Source organism: Lucilia sericata, unplaced genomic scaffold (assembly GCF_015586225.1).
Source record: "Lucilia sericata isolate MDLA Ls3-8-SP2 unplaced genomic scaffold, ASM1558622v1 Contig000123F_arrow, whole genome shotgun sequence".
In the NCBI taxonomy this organism is placed as follows: domain Eukaryota; kingdom Metazoa; phylum Arthropoda; class Insecta; order Diptera; family Calliphoridae; genus Lucilia; species Lucilia sericata.
Genome location: NW_023994155.1, coordinates 254,624 through 279,846, shown reverse-complemented (window position 1 = coordinate 279,846; position 25,223 = coordinate 254,624). Strand labels below are relative to the sequence as shown.

The 25,223-nt window shown below is 31.4% G+C and overlaps 14 non-coding genes across 14 annotated transcripts; 2 read left to right on the top strand and 12 right to left on the bottom strand.

Moving 5' to 3' along the window:
- Window positions 1-1,256: 1,256 nt before the first annotated feature.
- Window positions 1,257-1,330, bottom strand: Trnat-agu. Its single transcript has one exon. It is a non-coding gene; the product is annotated as a tRNA-Thr (tRNA).
- Window positions 1,331-1,739: 409 nt separating this feature from the next.
- Trnat-agu lies at window positions 1,740-1,813 on the bottom strand. Its single transcript has one exon. It is a non-coding gene; the product is annotated as a tRNA-Thr (tRNA).
- A 376-nt stretch (window positions 1,814-2,189) lies between these two features.
- Window positions 2,190-2,263, bottom strand: Trnat-agu. Its single transcript has one exon. It is a non-coding gene; the product is annotated as a tRNA-Thr (tRNA).
- A 340-nt stretch (window positions 2,264-2,603) lies between these two features.
- On the bottom strand, window positions 2,604-2,677 carry Trnat-agu. The gene has a single exon. It is a non-coding gene; the product is annotated as a tRNA-Thr (tRNA).
- A 591-nt stretch (window positions 2,678-3,268) lies between these two features.
- On the bottom strand, window positions 3,269-3,342 carry Trnat-agu. The gene has a single exon. It is a non-coding gene; the product is annotated as a tRNA-Thr (tRNA).
- Window positions 3,343-3,570: 228 nt separating this feature from the next.
- On the bottom strand, window positions 3,571-3,644 carry Trnat-agu. Its single transcript has one exon. It is a non-coding gene; the product is annotated as a tRNA-Thr (tRNA).
- Window positions 3,645-3,872: 228 nt separating this feature from the next.
- On the bottom strand, window positions 3,873-3,946 carry Trnat-agu. The gene has a single exon. It is a non-coding gene; the product is annotated as a tRNA-Thr (tRNA).
- A 313-nt stretch (window positions 3,947-4,259) lies between these two features.
- On the bottom strand, window positions 4,260-4,333 carry Trnat-agu. Its single transcript has one exon. It is a non-coding gene; the product is annotated as a tRNA-Thr (tRNA).
- Window positions 4,334-4,646: 313 nt separating this feature from the next.
- On the bottom strand, window positions 4,647-4,720 carry Trnat-agu. Its single transcript has one exon. It is a non-coding gene; the product is annotated as a tRNA-Thr (tRNA).
- Window positions 4,721-5,018: 298 nt separating this feature from the next.
- Window positions 5,019-5,092, bottom strand: Trnat-agu. Its single transcript has one exon. It is a non-coding gene; the product is annotated as a tRNA-Thr (tRNA).
- A 109-nt stretch (window positions 5,093-5,201) lies between these two features.
- Window positions 5,202-5,275, top strand: Trnat-agu. Its single transcript has one exon. It is a non-coding gene; the product is annotated as a tRNA-Thr (tRNA).
- A 676-nt stretch (window positions 5,276-5,951) lies between these two features.
- On the bottom strand, window positions 5,952-6,025 carry Trnat-agu. The gene has a single exon. It is a non-coding gene; the product is annotated as a tRNA-Thr (tRNA).
- Window positions 6,026-9,291: 3,266 nt separating this feature from the next.
- Trnat-agu lies at window positions 9,292-9,365 on the top strand. Its single transcript has one exon. It is a non-coding gene; the product is annotated as a tRNA-Thr (tRNA).
- A 15,395-nt stretch (window positions 9,366-24,760) lies between these two features.
- Window positions 24,761-24,834, bottom strand: Trnat-agu. The gene has a single exon. It is a non-coding gene; the product is annotated as a tRNA-Thr (tRNA).
- Window positions 24,835-25,223: the final 389 nt, after the last annotated feature.

The window sequence follows — 25,223 nt, the reverse complement described above, 5'->3', positions numbered from 1 at the left end:
ACTAGACTATAGACTAGACTATAGACTAGACTATGGACAAGACTATAGACTAGACTATAGACTAGACTATAGACTAGACTATAGACTAGACTATAGACTAGACTATAGACTAGACTATAGACTAGACTATAGACTAGACTATAGACTAGACTATAGACTAGACTATAGGCTAGACTATAGACTAGACTATAGACTAGACTAGACTAGACTAGACTATAGACTAGACTAGACTATAGACTAGACTATAGACTAGACTAGACTAGACTATAGACTAGACTATAGACTAGACTATAGACTAGACTATAGACTAGACTATAGACTAGACTATAGACTAGACTATAGACTAGACTATAGACTAGACTATAGACTAGACTATAGACTAGACTATAGACTAGACTATAGACTAGACTATAGACTAGACTATAGACTAGACTATAGACTAGACTATAGACTAGACTATAGACTAGACTATAGACTAGACTATAGACTAGACTATAGACTAGACTATAGACTAGACTATAGACTAGACTATAGACTAGACTATAGACTAGACTATAGACTAGACTATAGACTAGACTATAGACTAGACTATAGACTAGACTATAGACTAGACTATAGACTAGACTATAGACTAGACTATAGACTAGACTATAGACTAGACTATAGACTAGACTATAGACTAGACTATAGACTAGACTATAGACTAGACTATAGACTAGACTATAGACTAGACTATAGACTAGACTATAGACTAGACTATAGACTAGACTATAGACTAGACTATAGACTAGACTATAGACTAGACTATAGACTAGACTATGGACTAGACTATAGACTAGACTATGGACTAGACTATAGACTAGACTATAGACTAGACTATGGACTAGACTATAGACTAGACTAGACTATAGACTAGACTATAGACTAGACTATAGACTAGACTATAGACTAGACTATAGACTAGACTATAGACTAGACTATAGACTAGACTATAGACTAGACTATAGACTAGACTATAGACTAGACTATAGACTAGACTATAGACTAGACTATAGACTAGACTATAGACTAGACTATAGACTAAACTATAGACTAAACTATAGACTAAACTATAGACTAAACTATAGACTAAACTATAGACTAAACTATAGACTAGACTATAGACTAAACTATGGACTAGACTGTAGACAATTTAGTTAAAAAAAGTGCAAAAATGAAACACGATAGGAAGGAACTTCCATGTTTCTTCAACTTGAAGGCCCCGGCGAGATTCGAACTCACGATCTCCTGTTTACTAGACAGGCGCTTTAACCAACTAAGCCACGGCGCCCTATAAATACCACAAAGATGAAAATTTTTTATTACAAACTTTCAATATTGACAAATTCAGATAAGAGAAGGCGACATATCAACGCCACAGCAGTAGTTATTTATTTGAAATTTTAAAACAATTCCTTTACGAAATATTTGATAAAAACTTTAATAGCATCGTACATTTTCTCTATAAAAATATCTAAACTATTGATAAGATATCTCCCCTTTCTGATACATCCATCTAATCATGTAGTTGTCAATTATCTTACATTTCAATTACATTGATTACATATCGAAGAGAACCGGAACTTCGTTCATTATACATCAATATTTTCAATTAATTATTTAATTAGTTTTCATTTAATTGATAAATAATTTTTAACTACAAAAATGAAACCACCAGAGGTGGTTTCCATTCCACTGGAAGGCCCCGGCGAGATTCGAACTCACGATCTCCTGTTTACTAGACAGGCGCTTTAACCAACTAAGCCACGGCGCCCTATAAACTTTCAATACAAAAAATTCAGATAAGAGAAGGCGACATATCAACGTCACAGCAGTAGTTATTTATTTGAAATTTTAAAACAATTCCTTTACGAAATATTTGATAAAAAACTTTAATAGCATCGTACATTTTCTCTATAAAAATATCTAAACTATTGATAAGATATCTCCACTTTCTGATACATCCATCTAATCATGTAGTTCTCAATTATCTTACATTTCAATTACATTGATTGCATATCGAAGAGAACCGGAACTTCGTTCAGTATACATCAATATTTTCAATTAATTATTTAATTAGTTTTCAATTAATTGATAAATAATTTTTAACTACAAAAATGAAACACCAGAGGTATTTCCATTCCACTTGAAGGCCCCGGCGAGATTCGAACTCACGATCTCCTGTTTACTAGACAGGCGCTTTAACCAACTAAGCCACGGCGCCCTATGAATACCGCAAAGATGAAAAGTTTGTTTCTCAAACTTTCAATACAAAAATTCAGATAAGAGAAGGCGACATATCAACGCCACAGCAGTAGTTATTCACTTGAAATTTTAAAGCAATTCCTTTACAAAATATTTGATAAAAACTTTAAAATAGCATACACTTTCTCTATATACATATATCTAACATTTCGATAAGTTATCTTTACTTTATGATACATTTCATCTTGTAGTTTTCAATTATATTGATTGCATATCGGAGAGAACCGATTTCATTTAATTGATAAATAATTTTTAACTACAAAAATGAAACCACCAGAGGTGGTTTCCATTCCACTGGAAGGCCCCGGCGAGATTCGAACTCACGATCTCCTGTTTACTAGACAGGCGCTTTAACCAACTAAGCCACGGCGCCATATATATGCGGCGATTTTTTGCTATAATAACAATTTGATATACATATGTATATTCCGATAAAAGATATATAAAAAATTATTTGAACAATTCTATCTACAAAAACTTTGCACCAAACAATAATTCTTATAAATTTTATCAATTTTAATGGACAAACGTTTTGAATAAAAGTACAATAGATAAACCATGAATCTGTTACAAAAAACTCTTTCAAATTATAGCAAAAATACTAATCCACAGTTTTAGCGAAAATTCCATAATTTCTCTACATTTTATTACCTTTAGAATTCTTAAAAGTTCTTCAAAAAAAATTCTTTCAACAAAGGCCCCGGCGAGATTCGAATCTCCTGTTTACTAGACAGGCGCTTTAACCAACTAAGCCACGGCGCCATGTTGAAAAATAGAAAAATTCTAAAAAAAAATTCTCAAGAATCTAAAATTTTCTAAATTTAGAGATTTATCTCTCAGAACAGAGATAAAATGACACTGTGATATAAAAAATTTATAAAGATAATAATATTTTTTCATAGATGATGTGGAAAAAAATTAAGCTCTCAATTCCTTATCAGAAGAAGAACGCTTTTAACCACAAAGGCCCCGGCGAGATTCGAACTCACGATCTCCTGTTTACTAGACAGGCGCTTTAACCAACTAAGCCACGGCGCCAGATGTTAACAGAGGAAAATAAAACCGAAGAAAAACATAAGCAAATTATTTTTATATAAAAAAATATCCGATAAGGTTCAAAACTAACCAGAGGAGTCGATAGAGATTTTACTCGATACCTACTTTAAGGATTTTTTTCTGTTTTCAACTAGGAATTTTGTAAAGTTAACATTAGTCCTTACAAAAACTAAGAGCACTTTCCTTAGAAAGCGACCTTATTCAACTTGAAGGCCCCGGCGAGATTCGAACTCACGATCTCCTGTTTACTAGACAGGCGCTTTAACCAACTAAGCCACGGCGCCAACTATTTTCATCGGATATTAAAAGGGTGCATTAACCCAATCCGTTATATGATAATAAAACGCTTAAAAAACTATCCTGGTCCAGAATCCGGAAGTGTTTAAAATTATTCAGATTCTTTAGATAGTTATATAGTCCTTGAAATATGTATGTATAAAGAAGCCTTTATTACTTGTCCTTTCAAAAATTAAGCACTTCAATGTATTAGATGAATGTGCTTTCCCACTAGAAGGCCCCGGCGAGATTCGAACTCACGATCTCCTGTTTACTAGACAGGCGCTTTAACCAACTAAGCCACGGCGCCAGCTGTTTTCCAACAAAATATTGTATAATATTATTATTTATCTAATTAACTAAAACTAAAAAAACTATTTCTGTAAGAAAAAAATTTTCTCAATACAATTCTCAATGAGTTTATTGTTCATTCCCGAAAATAGGCAAATCCTTCAAGCATAATTACATATTCCCTGATTTTACTTGTAAGAAATCCTATAGTATAGTGATTTTTAATGTTTTCTAGAATTTTTTTACCAGGATTCTATTAAATTATACTCATTTCGTGATAAAAATTAAAGCTCTTCCCCATCTGGTGAGGAAGTTGCTTCTCATTACCACAAAGGCCCCGGCGAGATTCGAACTCACGATCTCCTGTTTACTAGACAGGCGCTTTAACCAACTAAGCCACGGCGCCTTACAAACGCCAAAGCAACTTGTACTATTTTAAACATAACTCATTAAGTTTTAAATGAATTGTTTAAATTTTATCAAAAACTTTAAAATAAAGTTATTTTTTCTCCATACATATCTAAGATATCTTTTCTCTATCTGATAGATTTCATCTTGTAGTTTTTCATTTATCATATATTTCAATTAAATTTATTGTATATCATAGAAAACAAGACAATATTTCCCAATCACTTTTGTAATTAGTTTCCAATTAACTGATAAATTTAATTTTAAATACAAAAATGAAACACTTGGGTTAGTGTGTCTCTTCAACTCAAAGGCCCCGGCGAGATTCGAACTCACGATCTCCTGTTTACTAGACAGGCGCTTTAACCAACTAAGCCACGGCGCCCTATATCTGAACCGATTTTTAGTACTAATATTAATTTGTTATAAAGTTGGTAAATATATATTATCTTAAAACACTTGCTATCTAATTCAACAGATAACTATGGAATACTACTCACCTGCAGATATGACATGAGAAAACCTAAAAAGAAGAAAAAGTAAATTAAGTTAAATAGTTTTCCATATTCTGGAGGAATATTTTAATATCGTGGCATAATGGATTTCACATAGATTTAAGGATCGATACTACAAATTTTTAAATTATAATAAAAAAAACACTTGGAAAAGTGTTTTTCCCACAAAGGCCCCGGCGAGATTCGAACTCACGATCTCCTGTTTACTAGACAGGCGCTTTAACCAACTAAGCCACGGCGCCATATAATTACCGTTATTCTTAGAATTTTTTTCCAACATTTCTAACAAAAAAAACTAATCTGGCAGCTTTGTAATTTTCTGCTTAGGAATTTGTCACTCATATTTCATATGGCGCCGTGGCTTAGTTGGTTAAAGCGCCTGTCTAGTAAACAGGAGATCGTGAGTTCGAATCTCGCCGGGGCCTTACAGTGGAAAACACATACAAGTGTTGGTTTTTTATTCCAAAAAAAAAACTTTTTTCATGTTTTTTTTTAGTATTTTCTGCTATAAAGAGAAATCTATATTTAAACAAATATTTCAAATCTATCGTATCTCCATATAAAATTTTTCTATTTATTCTATAATTTAATCTGTTTCCTTTTATGTTACAATTTCTTCTTTTACCCCTCTATAATGGTCTTTTTCATGGCGTGTGTTTTTTTTTTTTTTTTGCTAAACAATTTAAATTGTAAATTGCAGTTGATCGATCTCTAACTGACAATTTGATCGACATTAACTGTTGCTGCCGTTTTGGCAAATTGCAACAGTGTTACTGTTTTTGCCACCATTAACCAAAACCAATTTGCCTATTACTATTGAACTGAAATCTTAAACTATTTATAGGAAAAAAACAAAACAAAATAAATAGAAAAATACTAGTATTTCTTACAAAATGATTGATCAGACAGAAATCTGTAAATGTCTAACACACTCAATTACAAGTGACACTTTAATTGATGTTAATAAAATGTTGTAAATGAATAATAAATAATGTTAAAAGTAAATTTAATGATAATTAAAATAGAAGTCAGGTAAATCAACAAAAATAAGAAAAACTTAATATTACGGTTTAGAATAATTAAAAAAACTTTCCACTGTATAGGCCCCGGCGAGATTCGAACTCACGATCTCCTGTTTACTAGACAGGCGCTTTAACCAACTAAGCCACGGCGCCATTTGCTTCAGTGTTGTCAAGTTTCTTACATGTCAAGGATGCAGTATGTTCAGTGCTAGATGTTTTTCTTGTCATATTAAATGTTTTGATTTGTTTTCTCTTAAGTTTAAGGTGGAATTTATAAACAATAATAGATAAGTTATTTATAAAAATGGACATACATACTTTGTTATTAAGTACGCGTATTGAAATACATATTTTGAATTTGTCATTGTTTATAATTTGTATTGGTCTATAAATAAATAGGTAAAAAATTTAAATCAAAAATTACTTTAAGAGTATTTATGGAAATCGAAGATTGCAAAAAAAAACAATATTCGACTTTTTAGAAATTTTGTAATTTTAAAATGTTCTAATTTTGTAAAATTAAGCACGAAGAACACTAATTTTTATAACGTTTCAGTAAAAACACTTAAGTTGAAAATACAATTTTATTGGAAAACAAGTAAGAAAGTATAGTCGGGCGTGGCCGACCATATGATATCCAACACCAGTTATGAATATTAAATGTGATCTATTTTTCATAATAAAGCATTTATCTGGAATATTACCTTGATTCCGATTTATTTAAGCAATTTATTGACGAAAAACTAATTTTCTGAAAGAGTCTTTATATGGGGGTAGGAGCAAATGTGAACCGATGCCGATAAAATGGGCTAGATAGATTTATATTTATATAATATTTGTCTGTGATAAATTTCATTGCAATAACAGTGTTAATAAGTGAATTGCGGATATTCAAGTCATTTTCCGAAAGGGGGCTTTGTATGGGGGCTAGGGTCAAATGAAGTCCGATCATTTCAAAATTCGGAAAGGTCATCAAGGCTTGTATAAAACTTAGTTGTGCTAACTTTTATCGAGATACATTTATATTATACAGAATTATGAGTTCAAAAGCCCTTTTCGGGGGGGTTCAGTTGTATGGGGGCAAGGTGAAATAATGGACCGATTTTAACCATTTTCAATAGGCTTCATCCTTGCAAAATTTCATCAAATTATCTTAAAAATTGCGACCTGTACTTTGATAACATCGTTTACACGGACACACGGACGGACGGACATCGTTAAATCTACTCAGAAAGTGATTCTGAGCCGATCGGTATACTTAAAGGTGGGTATAGTACTAATACTTTAGTGCGTTACAAACATCAGCACAAACGCATAATACCCTTTGCACTATAGTGGTGTAGGGTATAATGATCACAGTTTTCCATTACTTTAGATTTTTGTTAAAAAAGACCGAAGATCAAAAATATTCTCTAAAAAGTCTTTAGTTACGAAATTATAGAATATTTAGATTTTATTTATTTCTTTGAAATTTGACTTTTGTTCAGGCAAAGATCAGCGATCACAGATTTTCGTTAAAATTTTTTCTCTAAGGAAGATCAATATTCTTTAGTTTGTCTCAAAGAACTCTTTAGTTAAGGAACTATAAGAATTTGAAAATGAAGTTTTGTTTAGAAAGATCGGAGATCATAGACTTTCTTTAAGAAAGATCTATGATCGAATTATGTTCCCTCTGAGGAAAAGATCAGTGATCACAGATTTTCAATATTTATTTTTCTCTAAGGAAAATTAAGATACATTATTTTGTTTAAAAAAACTCTTTAGTTAAAGAAATAAAACAAAAATCAAGTTTTTTTTCAGCAAGATCGGAGATCACAGACTTTCTTTAAGAATGATCTATGATCAAATTATATTCCCTCAGATTTTCTAATTAAATTCTTCTTTTGAAAAGGCGTTTATAGTTTATCAAGATTATATCATTGTTAATTATTATATCATACATTTTGTTCAGTAAGATCAGTGATCAATGATTCTATATTCTTTCTATCTTTTCTATTTCTGTTGAAATGCTCAGGGGTAGGGATTTTTTCGAAAGTTTAAAAAGGAATTTTAGATCTTCTTTCATAAAAATCGATTTATGCTGAGAAAGATCAGCAGCGATCATACATTTTTATTGTGTATGACATCACTCCATGATTTGCCAATTAAATTCATCTTAAAAAAGTAATTTTTGTTAAAAAAGAAAAAGCATTTTAAGTTTATCAAGATTATATCTTTATTATAAATTTTGTCATCAAGATCAGTGATCAAGGATTCTATTATTTTCATATGAAAACCTCAAAGGGAGAGATTTTTTATAAAGTTTAAAAAGGAATTTTAGATTTTCTTTCATAAAAATTAATTTTTTGTTAAAAAAGATCAGCAACGATCATATATTTTTGTTATTTATGACATCCCTTACTGATTTTCATATTTAAGTCTTCTTTTAAAATAGTAATTTTTTGTTAAGCAAGATCGTTTAATAAAGATTTTTTCTTGTGTATGATCATTTATCAATGATCCATCCTCAAAATCCATTGATTAAGTTTCAAAAATGAATTTTGCGTGTTTTTTTTTTATTAATAATATAAACATCGATTTTCGCTAAGAAAGTGATCAGTGTAGTGATCAAAGGTTTTGAAAATTTTCCTTTTGTGATCATTGATTCTAATGGTCACAGATTCTTTAATACTTGTGGATCCCTACTTGATTTTCATCCCTTTGAAAAACAGTTCTTTATTTATCAAGATTTATGTTTGTTCTTCAGAAAGGTCAGTGTTTAATGATTTAATTTCATTCGAAACCCTTGAAATGATCATAGATTACTTCTTAATTTTCGAATTAAATTTTTCTTAAAAAAATACAATTATTGTTTAGCAAGATCAGTTATTCTGATAATTTTTATTTTTTTTTTTTTTTCTCTTCAAAAGATTAGAGATCAATGATTTCAGTATTAAAAGTAATTTAAGTTTTTTTAATTTTAATTTTTTAAATCGACTTTTCTAAAAAAGATCAGTGATCATAGACATTGAAAAAATATGCTATTTGCTATTAATGCAATAGTCAAAGTTTCTAATTATTTGTGGCCCCAAAACTATTTTTGTTTAGCAAGATCATTAAACGCAGCCTTTTACTTTTTTCACTTTTTTTTAGCAATAGATCAATAATCAACGACCAACGTTCTTTATTATTGTTTGCCCCAAAACCCCTCCTAAACGTTAAATAGCTTTCCTGTACTTATTTTTAAAAAGCTCTAAAAATATTTATTTTTGATGATTTCCATTTCCATGATAACTTATAGTGGAAATATTTATGACCTATCTGGTCATAACATCTCTAAAAATAACTAATTTATAGTTATTTATGTTTCTAATTTAAAGAATTTTTCAAATATGTATGTGTGTCGTTCACGAAAATATAACGGCTAACGGTATTTACAGGGCGCCGTGGCTTAGTTGGTTAAAGCGCCTGTCTAGTAAACAGGAGATCGTGAGTTCGAATCTCGCCGGGGCCTTTGAGTTGAAAAGTTTATTTTTTTATTTGTTTAAACTATTTTTAATATTATTTAAAATATTGAAAAGAAATAACCTTCAGCCATTCGTTGACTTTTCTTTATAATATTGTCCTTTTTTTAAAGACTCCAATCAACCCCTAACTATAAATAACTAAACGTGATCAATAATCCCCTTTTTCTTCATCTGTTCTTTTAATATAATTTATTGAAATATATAAACGTTTACATAAATTATTATACAAAAAAAATAAGAGCAATATTTTACATAATATCAATTTTAATTAAAATATACTCCACTTTCTGATAGTGTAAGTATGCGATTATAGGCCGCAATTAGGCGGCTGATAGTTGTATTTTTTTTTTTCTAAAAACGAGTGTCACGTACTTAGTTGAGCTAAAATATTCCAATTCATTGGGTGAGTAGTATGTTCGGTTTGACTTGTTATTATTTCGAAAGTAATTTCTGTTAAGTTGTAATTACAAGAACATAATTTTGTGTAATTTTTTTTAAGTTCAGTTATTTCTTGTGTGTTTTATAATAAATAATTGTTTAAGAAAATAAGAGCAAATTGTTTAGGTTTAAAACGAATTTTATATAACCCTTCATCGCAAAAGTTGGCCAAGAATATCTTAAAAGAGTTAGCAAGGTTGTATTGCTTAGACGTTTAATCGCTGAAGTATCATTAGTCTGACCATTCATGGCGGAAACATTTTCTATTAGATTCTTGCAAGTGACATCTAGAATACAACTAGAAGTCTATAAATTATCCTCTAAAAGTGATATAATAAGTATTTTAAAAGTATCTTCTAACTATCATCCACGAGTGACTAAAACGTTTACTTTCATATGATTCAAAATTCTTTCTGTCTGCAAATTTATTACTAAACTAAACATTTTCAATTAGACTCTTGCAAGTGACATCTAGAATACAACCAGAAGTCTATAAACTAACATCCAGAAGTGTTATAATAAGTATTTTAAAAGTATCTTCTAACTATCATCTAGCCGTAACTAAAACGTATATTTCCATATGATTCAAACATCATTCTGTTACAAATGTATTACTAAACTAAACATATTTTCAAATTTATTAAAAGAACAAATTGGCACGTGTTTGAAAGAAAGAAACAAACGAACTGGCGATAAGCAAACAAGCAAGGATATTTTATAGAGTTTAAAAAACAGGAGCAAAAAGCAGCAGCTTTTTACAATTCTGTTTTAAAATTACTAAAGGATGAGTAGCTAAAACATAAAAAAATGAAAATATGATACAAAAAGTATTAGGGTTTAAAACTGGGGGGTTTTAACAGCAGCTTGCATTACTGCAATGTCAAATTTATACGAAAAAAAGTCCACATTTTATTTGTTTGACCGGGTAAATATCAGCCCCTGTAAAGAAAACATCACACGAAGATTTTCCACAAATTCGAAATGAATTTTGTGCTGCAACCATATTACGTATGTTTATTAAATAAAAGACAACAGAAACATTAAAAGAAGAAAATTATTTAATTTTTGTGGAATTAAATTTTTAAGAAACCAGTTTTGACGTGACAGTTAAAGAAATTAAAATAAGCACAAAAAAAAACAACAACAAATACTAAATGAAAAGTAATAATTGAAGCATGACAAGGCAGGTGTGGTGGGTAAAGCAAACAGGATCTTGAAAGTAAATCGCTAAACAAGCCTTATAATATGCGATAATATCCTTCATTTGAGGAGGAGCTGTAGTATGTTAGTTCTTGTTTCAAAAGGATAATGTTAATTATTACCTTGGCACACTTATCTTTGGTGAAATGATAGCTTTAATGAGCAACAGGTTCGTTCATCTTTGACTGCATTCTTATTTAAAGTATTTTTTGCCCCTTTTTTTCATATTAAAATTTGATATTTAAGTTGTTGCAGCTATAAAATTATATAATTTGGGGATATTTAGGGTGGAATGTTGCAAAGGAATATGTTATTAGTTAACAAAGTATTGAGCACATTTAATATGTAGGTAGGAAGGGAGACTCAAGAAATGGCCAAGGAGCCCTCCATCTATCCAGGCAGTCAGCCACAGACACGAGCGAGCGAGCGAGCGAGCGAGCGAGCGAGCGAGCGAGCGAGCGAGGAGCGAGCGAGCGAGCGAGCGAGCGAGCGAGGAGCGAGCGAGCGAGCGAGAGCGAGCGAGCGAGAGCGAGCGAGCGAGCGAGCGAGAGCGAGCGAGCGAGCGAGCGAGCGAGCGAGCGAGAGCGACGAGCGAGCGAGCGAGCGAGCGAGCGAGCGAGCGAGAGAGCGAGCGAGCGAGCGAGCGAGCGAGCGAGCGAGCGAGCGAGCGAGCGAGCGAGCGAGCGAGCGAGCGAGCGAGCGAGCGAGCGAGCGAGCGGGCGAGCGAGGAGCGAGCGACAGAGCGAGACGAGCGAGCGAGCGAGCGAGCGAGCGAGCGAGCGAGCGAGCGAGCGAGCGAGCGAGCGAGCGAGCGAGCGAGCGAGCGAGCGAGCGAGCGAGGAGGAGCGAGCGAGCGAGCGAGCGAGCGAGCGAGCGAGGAGAGCGAGCGAGAGAGCGAGCGAGCGAGCGAGCGAGCGAGCGAGCGAGCGAGCGAGCGAGCGAGCGAGCGAGCGAGCGAGCGAGGAGCGAGCCGAGCGAGCGAGCGAGCGAGCGAGCGAGCGAGCGAGGAGCGAGCGAGCGAGCGAGCGAGCGAGCGAGCGAGCGAGCGAGCGAGCGAGCGAGCGAGCGAGCGAGCGAGCGAGCGAGCGAGCGAGCGAGCGAGCGAGCGAGCGAGGCGAGCGAGCGAGCGAGCGAGCGAGCGAGAGAGCGAGCGAGAGAGAGAGCGAGCGAGCGAGCGAGCGAGCGAGCGAGCAGCGAGCGAGCGAGCGAGCGAGCGAGCGAGCGAGCGAGCGAGCAGCGAGCGAGCGAGCGAGCGAGCGAGCGAGCGAGCGAGCGAGCGAGACGAGCGAGCGAGCAGCGAGCGAGCGAGCGAGCGAGCGAGCAGCGAGCGAGCGAGCAGGAGCGAGCAGAGAGCTAGCAGCGAGCGAGCGAGCAGCGAGCGAGCTAAGCGAGCTAGCGAAGCTAGCGAGCGAGCGAGCGAGCGAGAGCGAGCTAGAGCGAGCGAAGGCGAGGAGAGCGAGCGAGCTAGCGAGCAGCGACGAGCAGTAATCTAGCGATCGAGTCAGAGCGACGAGCGAGCAGAGCGACGACCGACTAGAGCTAGCGACTAGCAGCAGAGTATCAGACGAGTCGATCTATAGATCGAGCGAGAGATCGAGAGAGCTAGCGAGCTAGCTATACTATAGCGAGCGATCATATATAGCATAAGTCTATCATCGATCGATGCGAGCGGAGCCGATATCAATCGAGCATCAGCTAGCAGCGATCTATCATCTATCTAGCTAGCTATCATCTACTATCTATCTATCTATACATATCTATCTATCTCTATCTATCTATCTATCTATCTATCTATCTATCTATCTATCTATCATATCTATCTATCATTAATATACTAGCTAATATCTATCTATCTATTTATCGATCTATCTATCTATCTATCTATCTATCTATCTTATCTATCTATCTATCTATCTATCTATCTATCTATCTATCTGCCTCCCTGTCTTTTATCTCCATAACTGCGCCCAGTCACCAACTTTTCCATTATTTAAGAGTTACCAGCTAGTTTTTCTAAGCGTGTTGCCAGGCCTTAAATTAACAGAAACGCAATAACATTTTAAAAATCTTTAGTTTTTCTTAAATTTTAATAAACTTTTTAACATTCATACGGTAAAATTCTAATAAACCAAATGATTTATGGGCAAGCTTGTAAAGCCGCTGGAAAAAAACGCTACCAAGAATGTGACAAATGCTAAACAACAAACAATATAAATTAAGAAAAACTTTAAAAAACTAAAAGGAAAAGATTTGTTGCTTGTGACTCACGACAAAAAAAAAAAAACACAAAGTTGCTTTCAAAAAAATAACAAATAAAATCTTAACATAGCACTTGTTTAAGACCATGAAAAAAAACGTATAATAAAGCGTAAAGAAAACGAAGAATCTTAGCCAGCTCATCAGATTTCTTAATTTAATTGGCTTTTTGACTTTAAAGGAAGTTTAACAAATAAACAAACAGAATTTCCTTTCCATATGCACAAAAATATGTTAAAACTTCCATAAACAAAATTTGTAGGGTTAGGATATTTCATAGCAGCCTAAACAGTGTTAAGGTTAGACCCATCTATACAAAAAAAAAAACATTTAGATGAGTAGAGCCTGTTTATCTTAAAGGTTTCTACAGACAAACTGTCTGCAGCTAGTTACAATACCATACTATAAGAAAAAAAACAAGCTAAAACAAAGCATCTTAAGCAAAACGACAATTTCGTTTTTAGACACAATTCCAACACCTTGTTTAACTTATTGTTAATACTTTTTTTCTTTTTCTGCTTCTGGTTTCTACTCATATTGGAAGGCTTTTGCCATTAACACCTCGTTTTTTTGTTTTGGTTTTTGTCTTGATCAATGGATCAGTGTTTCTTTTACTATGTATGAAGAAAAAACAAACCAAACTAAATCCATATGGGCTTTTGACTGTTGACTGTATATATGTTTGGTTGTACATTGTCATTTCAAATTAAAATACATTCGCTTGTACTCAATACTCATCCCACAAAATTTTAAAACGATAAACGATCTTCTTTTTTTTCCTTCTCCGGTTGATTTTTTTTTTTTGTGCAAAGTTAAAAACATGTTGCCTTTTTGCTACCATGGATGAGTTTTTTATTTAAAGATTTTTTGTATTAAAATTTTTTAGCAGCTACTGGTCTTTAACCGAAAAAAATATGTAAGAGTCTTACGGTTGACGTTGTGTTACATTCAAACCACTTGTAAATTAACGAAAACGTGGGAATTTCGTTTGTCATTTAAATGTACGTTTGAGTACATGCTTTAAATTATTCTTATTTCAATTCTTGAAGGTACCCTACAGTCATTACTATTAAATAGCAGGGGGTATTTAAAATAGATGGGAAAGAGGAAATAGATCTTTTGGTGCAATAGTTTCCATATGTGAAAGTTTTGTAAATAAAAGAAGCGGCATTTAAAGTAGAAAATCTGGTATCCAGTTTAGTTTTCCCGAATCTGAAAGGAAATTATGTATACGATACAATGATTTTCCAGATCATTGCGCTCCACAATACTTTGCCAATATTTTTACACAAAGTTAAGCTGAATAATCTGCCCCGATGTTTTACTCTATAAATCCGGGTCGAATCAGATTAAGTCCTGGTCTAACCAAGTTTCTAAATGTTAGGCAGTTCCTTTTAATAATTCATCAATTATTGCGAAGAGGTAACGATAAAGGATACATTTTTTTACTGGCTCATCGGAATTAGTTTTCCTAGAAGGAACTAAGGATTTAAGTATATTTCTCGATGATGATCACTTTGGATAGTATTTCATTATTTATTTAAACATTCTAAATCACAAATCCCTTTCAGATCAACTAACTGCAACAAGGTACTATATGTTCACGATAATAAATGTCTTCACTCGCTAATCGGGTTAAAGTTGATATTAGTTTTCAACGTTCCTAAGAAAATCTTGTTGTGGAGGATTCAAGTACATGACTTAATAGAATCCACTGTGGCTATAATTCCCTTATTTATTTCATCTTTGTTAAAGCACGGCTCTCATTCAGATTGTAAGACTTTTGCAGTGAAGCGCAGGGTGAGATCTCTGCCTTTAGGAGAATGACAAACCTGTCTAAGCTGAGAGTTTTGATTAACTAATAACAGATGATGAGCAAGCGAACGTGCAGCTGATTTGGATTTCGGAACATAACAACACCCAATTAAGCAGGAGTTAGGTCGTTAATTTGACTTAGACAAAGAGAATTGATATACTTTTCAACGATCCTAGAGGTTATCGCAACGAGACGAAGAAAATTGACATGTTTAACATCAAAAATCATTTGAAGGTACACAAGTTACAAGTTTAAGAAACTTTTGGCAAATTGCTCGGACACCAATTTGATTATTTCTTGAAGTATGTCGTGCATGGTAAGCGACACAGTAAAGGAAATACTGAGGAATCACCCAAGAATTATTTAGAACCTCCAAAAACTAGAACACCTGATTCTAGAATAAGATTTTAACTCAATTATCCAGCATTCAGTAGAAACCGATTGTTTATATTCTTTCAATGGTGATTCGACTTAACACTTTTCAACATTTCCATTCAGTTTCTCACTTGCGGATTACGATATTGAAAACATAAACTGATTACTAGTTTCATATATTCTTAAACTTTTCAGTTGCTATTATTGTTAAAACTGTTTTCGTGTTATTTTCATTTCTGCTGTACAATTTATTGAAAACATAAACTGATTGTCAAGTGTTAACACTTTGAAACATTTCCATTCAGTTATTCAGTTGAGTATTTTAATATTGAAAACTGATTACTAGTTTCATATATTCTTAAACTTCTATCAGTTTCTATTATTGTTATAAAGAGTTTTTTCATATAATTTTTTATTTCTTTTGTACAAGTTATTGAAAACAAATACTGATTGTCACTTTATTTACACGGTAGCAATGATTTTTGTCATTTCTCGTGTAATTACACACCCACTTTATGATTGGAAAATTTACTTCTTTTGTTATTTTATTCTATTATAACATTCACATATGCAATAATATATTTGTTTTTTTTTTTTGCTTTAAAGTTAATGTCATTCTTTTTAATAACATCATTATTATTAAATGCTCATATAATTTTCATTTAATTACTGTTTTCACATGCACAATAATAGTACAACAAAGAAATAAATAAAATGCATAAAGAGGAAAAAAAGACTTGCCATATTTTATTATTTATATGTAGATGAGTGTTTGTAGTTACCGTATGTATAGGAAAAAATATATTATATGAATTCAAAATGTCACCTGTCTGTTATATTAAAATGCGTTAGTAATATGTGGTTTTGACATTCAAAAAACAGTAGGTGACATAAATAATATAACGATATATGGTAATTTCACTTTAAAATATATGAAGTAAATATTTATAATTTACAAAATTAAATTTTAAATATTAGTTTTAAGTTTTTTTTTGCAATAGGCTATATTTTCACAATATTGCAACCTCGTTTTAGGTATGATGCTAGTTTTGTTACCGAAATAATATCGGTTTCCATCGGTACGTAGATAAAATTATGATTATAAATGATACTGATTGCCAACCTTAAATTTTTTGTCCTACACTGTTTACTACTATGTGTATGTAAGTAGTTGGCAGCGCGCCACAATGGGTATCCACACACAAACACAAAATATATTTATTCGTAGGCATAAATTATTGTTTTTACTTAATAAAACAAAATGCAGAAGGAGAAATAATAATAAAAACGGAACATGATTAATTACCATGGCCAAACGAACACTTTAACTGCATTTTACTGCGAATTTAATTGCAAATTGCAATAATAAAACTTATCATAAAAATGCTTTAACCGTCAAACAACAACAATAATTACCACTGGTGAAAATAAAACCCAGGAAAGGGGTAACAAAAAATTGAAATTTGTTCCTGTTTTTCTTTTCGTAAGTTATGAATATTGTTGCAGAATTAATATGTAGTAATAGGTAGAAAATAAAAACATAAATATTTAATTTTAATAAGGTGCCAGACATATAAGTAATTAAAAATTTCCTCAAAAAAGGACAACACAAATGCATTAAAAGAACATATTTAAATTTGTATTTTTTCAGCAAACATTAAAACTAATATTTATCAAATTTTTTATATAAAATTCCTTTTTTTCCATTAGTCAAGCGTAATTTTACTTTATGTCATTTAGTTTTAACGTTTTCTTATTATTTTAGTTACCAGTATTTGTTACAGTCATATAAGAATAATTTGACATAACCCGGTATGTGTCACTAAAAGGGGACATGTTGTCACTTAGTTTTATATATATTTTTTAATTTAAGTTGTGTATTTAAGTGATAAGTGACCAGTTGTTGTCCACCCTAAACATGTTAATATCTTTTATATTTTTTGATATTATAATATTGATAAAATATCTGAGTAGTATTATATTTTTCTTCAACATTTTCTGCAATTAAAGTGTCTAAATGAATAATAGATAGTTGTATGAAAGTTTACAAGATTATAAATATTCATGAAAGTTATTTAAATAGTCTAATGTTACCCTAACATACCATTTTAACTTAATTTATCTTATCGGGCAAATTTGGCTTATAATATCACTCTCTAGATAAATAATAAATATTTCCAAGGTTATACATATGTAATGGATGATTTGTAAAAATATTCTAAACTAATGTACAATTATTATTAAAACTAAAACCCAAAGCTTAAAGAAAGATTGGTCAAGAAACGGAGGAATTTGATATTGTACATTTTACTTGGGGATTAGGACCCAAATGTGTTTCAACAGCTCCTTATTTATGGCTGATACTTATAACATCAGATTATTTGAAAGAGGATTCCATGTCGAAAAATTAACTTAGCAACCAGTCGGCGCATCAAATTTTTGTAGATTTTAATATTGAGAACAAAAATTTATTGTCAAATTTATATATAGTTGTTGAGTTTTTTCTTGTATAATTTAATTCTATTATATATTTATTGAAAACAAAAACTCATTGCCAGTTATATTCCTCAACATAATATACGTTATATCATTGTAGAGATTTTTTCACGTATATAATTTATCTTCCTTGTATGCATATTTATTGAAAACAAAAATTGATTGTCATTTTATATTTACGACGGCGTTATCGCTTTTTGAATTTTTCGTGTTATTTCACTTTATGATTGGAAATTCATTTCTTTTGTTATTTATCTTATTGAAATAAAAAATAATTTCTAATATTTTTGTAAAATGGTCAAGACCTCACCACTTATACACATTTTTAAGGGTCTTAGCAAATCTATATACAGTTTCTAATGGGATCTTCTAAAGATGCTAAAAAGCGTTGCGTATACAGAGGGAACGCAGCAATTAAAAATTCTGCATGATTCGCCTATATTACCAAAATTGGATCAGTGTGAGATACAACGGAATTTTATAATTCTCGGCAATAAGAATCCAAACGTTGATAGAATATGGACCTCTATACGCTTTTTCACAAAATGTATGATTGAACTGAGATTTAAATTATTCTGACTTTTGAAGTAAAAATAAATAACTGCTGCCAGTTATGATACTGAAGTACAATACTATAACGATTGCAAATTTATTACTTTGAAACTATATCTATTTACATATATTTCAAACCAATACTGCACTTTTCAAGACATTTCCCAAAAAATGCACTTGTTACCAAAATAAAAAAGAAGCAGAGAAACCATAACCTTCCATAAGAAACCAACATTTCCACCATTAAACGAAAAAAGAGTCTCTTACAAAGAGAAACTTAAAAAAACAAAAAAGTGAAGCTACTACGTTTTTATTTTTAGAAATTGCCACTGTTTTTGCTACCATTGAATCTCAGAGGAGCAGTTATGGACCATTTGGCATTAGTGCAGTGTAAAGCATTGAATTTTAAACTTTTATTCATTCTAAAGAGTTTTATTGTTGTTTTCGTTTTTTTAATGATTTTCACAAAGTGATAGTACAAACACAAAATGTTAATGAGCAATTTGAGATTGTGCGAAAAGATTTCATTATTTAAGTTAAATTTTTTTTTGCAGCTTTTTAATTCAACAGAAATTAAGGGAAGCGCAGAGGCAGTAAAGCAAAGCAGTGCCTGTTAAGATTTTTAGTGAATGAATTAAAATTATTTTAAGTAGAGAGTGAGAGAGCAGACACACAGTCAGTTAGCTTTAAGAATGAAAATGTTTAAATTGGTATTTTTAATGATTTTAAAATATAAATTAATTGTAATTTAAAAAGATTTAGTTTTAGGGTAAATATTTGGTTTAAGTGTTATGAGAAGGTTGTTAACTAACTATTTAGTTTAGATCAAATTAAGTTTTAGTTCAGCTCTAGTTCCAGTTCAGTTCTAGTTCAGTTCTATTTAAGTTCTAGTTCAGTTCAAGTTCAATTTTAGTTCAGTTTTAGTTCAGTATTAGTTCAGTTCTAGTTCAGTTCTAGTTCAGTTTTAGTTCAGTTCTAGTTCAGTTTTAGTTCAGTTCTAGTTCTAGTTCAGTTCTAGTTTAGTTCTAGTTCAGTTCTAGTTCAGTTCTAGTTCAGTTCTAGTTCAGTTCTAGTTCAGTTCTAGTTCAGTTCTAGTTCAGTTCTAGTTCAGTTCTAGTTCAGTTCTAGTTCAGTTCAGTTCTAGTTCAGTTCAGTTCTAGTTCAGCTCTAGTTCAGTTCTAGTTCAGCTCTAGTTCAGTTCTAGTTCAGTTCTAGTTCAGTTCTAGTTCTAGTTCAGTTCTAGTTCAGTTCTAGTTCCGTTCTAGTTCTAGTTCAGTTCTAGTTCAGTTTTAGTTCAGTTCTAGTTCAGTTCTAGTTCAGTTCTAGTTCAGTCCTAGTTCAGTTCTAGTTCAGTTCTAGTTCTAGTTCAGTTCTAGTTCAGTTCTAGTTCAGTTCTAGTTCGGTTCTAGTTCAGTTCTAGTTCAGTTTTAGTTCAGTTTTAGTTCAGTTCTAGTTCAGTTCTAGTTCAGTTCTAGTTCAGTTCTAGTTCAGTTCTAGTTCAGTTCTAGTTCAGTTCTAGTTCAGTTCTAGTTCAGTTCTAGTTCAGTTCTAATTCAGTTCTAGTTCAGTTCTAGTTCAATTCTAGTTCAGTTCTAGTTCAGTTCTAGTTCAGTTCTAATTCATTTCTAGTTCAGTTCTAGTTCAGTTCTAGTTCAGTTCTAGTTCAGTTCTAGTTCAGTTCTAGTTCAGTTCTAGTTCAGTTCTAGTTCAGTTCTAGTTGCAAAATTTTTTAATCCATATAAACCGAATTAATTTCTTGCAAAAAATAATAAACAACCATAAAAAAGTAGTGACCATTGATATGAGAGAATTTCTCGCCTAAATTTTAAAAAGTCTTAATAATTCATTCATAAATTATTAGCTTTCATAATTTATAAATATCATGACTTTGAATTTACAAACCAAACTAATATAAGCAATTGTGAAATAAGCTTAAGTTTCAGATACTTATCAGCGATACTTATATGCATAATAATTAAATTTGGCACAAAAAGGGTTAAACCAACCAAAAAAAAAAAACAGAAGACAAGAAAAAGAAAAACTCAAGAATTTAGGGTCAATATTTCTCTATAAAGCAGCAATGAGGAAAAAAACAAAAGATGTTGTTTACCCTAAACTTTTAGACAAGTTTCAAGAAGTTTTATTAAACATTTTTAGACACTACTGGTCGTTGGACATGGCGCATACTCACTGTGCAATTTTAACAAACAACAACGATTATGCTAATTGTTGGTCATTGTAAAGAACTCATCAAAAACACAGCTACAAACAAATAAATAATTTTAAGTAAAGGGGGGCTCGTCGACACGCGCACTGACCTAAAAATTATTTGCCAGTAGACCCTCTGTAAACCTTTAAAAAAATTCAATTCTTTTTAATTTTTTCGTTAATTAAATATGTTAATATTCTCTTATGGAAGTGTTTTATTTTTACCCATATAACACACAACCATTAGTAAATGTCAATTTGAATAGAAAAACCATAAAATTAGTGTTCAAAAACTATAGGAACATTTTCTGTTTGTAATTTAAAACATTACAACTCTTCAAGTCAAGGTGCAATATTTAAATATATGTTTTACTCTTTTTTCTTCTTCATTTCATTGTATTTAGAGCTCAAATAATAAAAAAGATGCCAATTTATAACATGCAATATTATGAATATTGTATGCAATTCTTATGATTGGTTTGTTTAAGAAAAGAAAAAGCCAAGGAAAATACATCCAAGTACAATTTTTTTTTTGCTATTCTAGTAAAATACTAGTTTGTTTATAAATTGTGGTAGTGTTGTTCTATAAATTTTAGGTTTATATCAATTTGCATAGAAAATTGCCAGTAGTTACAAGCAAAACACTTTTATGCTAAAATAATAAAAGTACAAAACAACAGCAATAAAAACATTAAAAAACTTTGTTGTTTCATTAACACACAAGAAATAATTGTTTTTAAAGTGTGCAGTAACGTTTACAAGGAAAGGAAAGTTGAGCTTAAGGTACTTTTTTTAATCAAAAATTTTATTTATACTACTTTAATAAATAACATTGTGATGTTAGTATTTTGATTGGAAACACTTTTCGGGAATTATGTATATTGTTTCTGTTCTAGTTCTTATATAGATTGGGTCTATTTTTGTTCTAGTTTTTTTTTTTTTTTTTTGAGTTCAGTTCTAGTTCAGTTCTAGTTCAGTTCTAGTTCAGTTATAGTTCAGTTATAGTTCAATTCTAGTTCAGTTCTAGTTCAGTTCTAGTTCAGTTCTAGTTCAGTTCTAGTTCAGTTCTAGTTCAGTTCTAGTTCAGTTCTAGTTCAGTTCTAGTTCAGTTCTAGTTCAGTTCTAGTTCAGTTCTAGTTCAGTTCTAGTTCAGTTCTAGTTCAGTTCTAGTTCAGTTCTAGTTCAGTTCTAGTTCAGTTCTAGTTCAGTTCTAGTTCAGTTCATTAGTTCAGTTCTAGTTCAGTTCTAGTTCAGTTCTAGTCAGTTCTAGTTCAGTTCTAGTTCAGTTCTAGTTCAGTTCTAGTTCAGTTCTAGTTCAGTTCTAGTTCAGTTCTAGTTCAGTTCTAGTTCAGTTCTAGTTCAGTTCTAGTTCAGTTCTAGTTCAGTTCTAGTTCAGTTCTAGTTCAGTTCTAGTTCAGTTCTAGTTTCAGTTCTAGTTCAGTTCTAGTTTCAGTTCTAGTTCAGTTCTAGTTCAGTTCTAGTTTCAGTTCTAGTTCAGTTCTAGTTCAGTTCTAGTTCAGTTCTAGTTCAGTTCTAGTTTCAGTTCTAGTTCAGTTCTAGTTCAGTTCTAGTTCAGTTCTAGTTCAGTTCTAGTTCAGTTCTAGTTCAGTTCTAGTTCAGTTCTAGTTCAGTTCTAGTTCAGTTCTAGTTCAGTTCTAGTTCAGTTCTAGTTCAGTTCTAGTTCAGTTCTAGTTCAGTCAGTTCAGTTTTAGTTCTAGTTCAGTTCTAGTTTAGTTCAGTTCTAGTTCAGCTACAGTTCTAGTTCAGTTGTTGTTCACCATTTTGGCTAATTTGAAAAATATCAATCAAAACGACCCTGATTATTTGAACATTTTTATATTCTTTCTGTTTTAAAAGTTTGCACGTCTCTGTTAATCCTCCATTTTTCAAACGTTTCTTTAATAAAAACAACAGTAAATGCAATAACAAAAAAAAATTAACATAGATTTATGTCAGACATACTAAATATTTGTAATGGCTGATGGGTTTTCAAAACACAACTTTGTAAAGTAAATCATTTATACAAAAAAGAAAGAATTTAGAATTTATGGCTTAATTACACAGTTAAGACTTATGAAAAAGTGGAAAATACCACTATTTTGCTAGAAATTATAAAATATTCCTTTTTACACACACAAACCCATATACATACATAGAAATAAATCAAAATAAAATAGTGTTTCCAAGTAGATTTCAAGAAAATCATAAAAGAATGAATCGCCAAAAAAGCAGAAAATTCTAAATTAGTAGTATCATAATCTTATAGCGTTACAGCTAGGGAAGAGTTAGCCTTCTTCTCCATCCCTCTCTGTTTTCTCGAACACCTATTATTATTAAGTGTCTTCTTAGAAATTGACCTAAAGGATTTCTATTCTTAAAAATGTCCCCCTATGTAACCTATGAAAATTCACAGCTTGGTAACACTGTCTCCCAGTTAATAACTAAAAGGTGAAAATTTTCTTTTAGTTTATGTTGTTGTTGTGGCTTATTTTCTAATACAATTGTTGTTTTTGTTTCTACATTAAAGGCGTCTTCCAATTATGCATACGCCTTGTTTTCATATGAAAACCAAATTTTAAAAAACATAATCCAAAAAAATCGGAAAAACAAGTGGAAAAATTTAAAATTTAAATTTTTAAATATTGTCCGCATTTTGTTGTTGTTGCTGTTGTTTTTTGTTAAAACGTTGCAATTGCACGCGATTGTAACTAAAATTATTACACTTTATGTAGTTGTGATTTTTTTCTTGTTTTCGGCAACAATAAACTAGTAATAAAATATTATTTTACTCTTTTATAAAAACACATTTTTCACTAAACACTGTAATGTCTGCTTTTTTAACAATTAGTTTCTTAAATATTTACAATTTAAAATTTTATTTAACAAATAAAATAATATTCACTAAAACACAAAATTTTTAAGTGAGATGCGCTGCAAGAGCTTTTTTAATAATCACTGTCCAAGACAAAATGTCAACAAACATCAAAGACAATTGTTTACAAAGATGCCAGATGATATGAAAGGGGGGAAATATAATGGGGATGGATGTATAAAAGAGATTATTTTGTAAGTTTTTAAAGAATATTTAATATTTTGAGAAAATTAAGGTTTTTAAATATAAATTTGATATTTTGGCGGATTAACAGGTATAATTTAGAAGTTTTTATCACAAGTTTTGTTAATTTAGCTCACAAATAGAAAATTACAAATAAAATTAAAGAAAATAATAAAAAAGAAACTTTGAATTAAGAAAGGTCAACTTTATTTTTATCGAAATTGTTACCCAGAAAAAATTATATAAACTGTGCCTTGACAGTTGTTTGTTAATATCCAAATTTGATAGATCGAGATTAAATTTGTAAATATACTTTACAAATTTAATATTAAATTTTTTTACAAATTTTACAGAGAAATAATTTAGATTTATTTCACTTGTTTATTTATTAGCTAACAACATATTTCATATTTTAAATATTACACAAAAATTTAGAAACCATATTTTTTCCCCCAAATGATGCATGTTTCTCTCAAACTATGTACATGCATTTTGAGTAAATTTATTTTGTATGTAAATTTTGTTGGGCCAAATATGCTTGTTATATTATACGTAATAAATATATGCAATTTTAAGTAATTTCTTTTTTAGTCGTGGTAATTTATAATGCAAATTTTTTACTTTTTTGTTGGCTAGCAAACAAATGTGAATGCCATGATATTTGATTTGTGGGAATTTTGTTAGAAGAATATTTGTAATGGTAGGGTATACATAAACTATACAAGTACTCTGGCAAAAAGTAAATACATATGTAAAAACGTTTACATATTATTTTGCTTAAAAGTCCCTTAAAATTATAATTTTTCCTACTTCTAACTACTTTTCCGAAAAAAATTATAAACAAGATCAAATAAACTCATATGGCAGCTCATATTTTACCGTTATAGAAAATGTAAACAAAACAATTCTGAGCAAAACTAAAAAACAACTTTGTATTTGTAAAAAAAATTGGAAAATAAACAAAAAAACTGATCATCAACTAGTGAAGGCCCCGGCGAGATTCGAACTCACGATCTCCTGTTTACTAGACAGGCGCTTTAACCAACTAAGCCACGGCGCCCTGTTGGATGGCTGCGGCAAAATGTATATTTTGAGTTTTTCTAATATTGCCAGATGTAGAAAAAAGCTTTTTACTAATATGAAAAACGACATGTTAAAAAAAGAAAGCTTTTGCTTTTAACACACCATTTATACAAAAACAAAACTAAAGAACATTAAAAATCGTTTTTTAGGTTAAAAAACAACAAAACAAATCCATGTGTTATATTTTAAATAAGTGTTATTAAAACAAATTTGTTTTGTCAAAATTTTCTTGTTAATTTAAAAAATCATCCTAAAAATATGCTCTGGATTTTTTTGTTTTATTCCATTTCCCAAAATTTTTTGTTCTGGTAACACTTATACAAATATTGCTGAAATTTTTTTTAGCAATTATCAAAAGCATAAAAT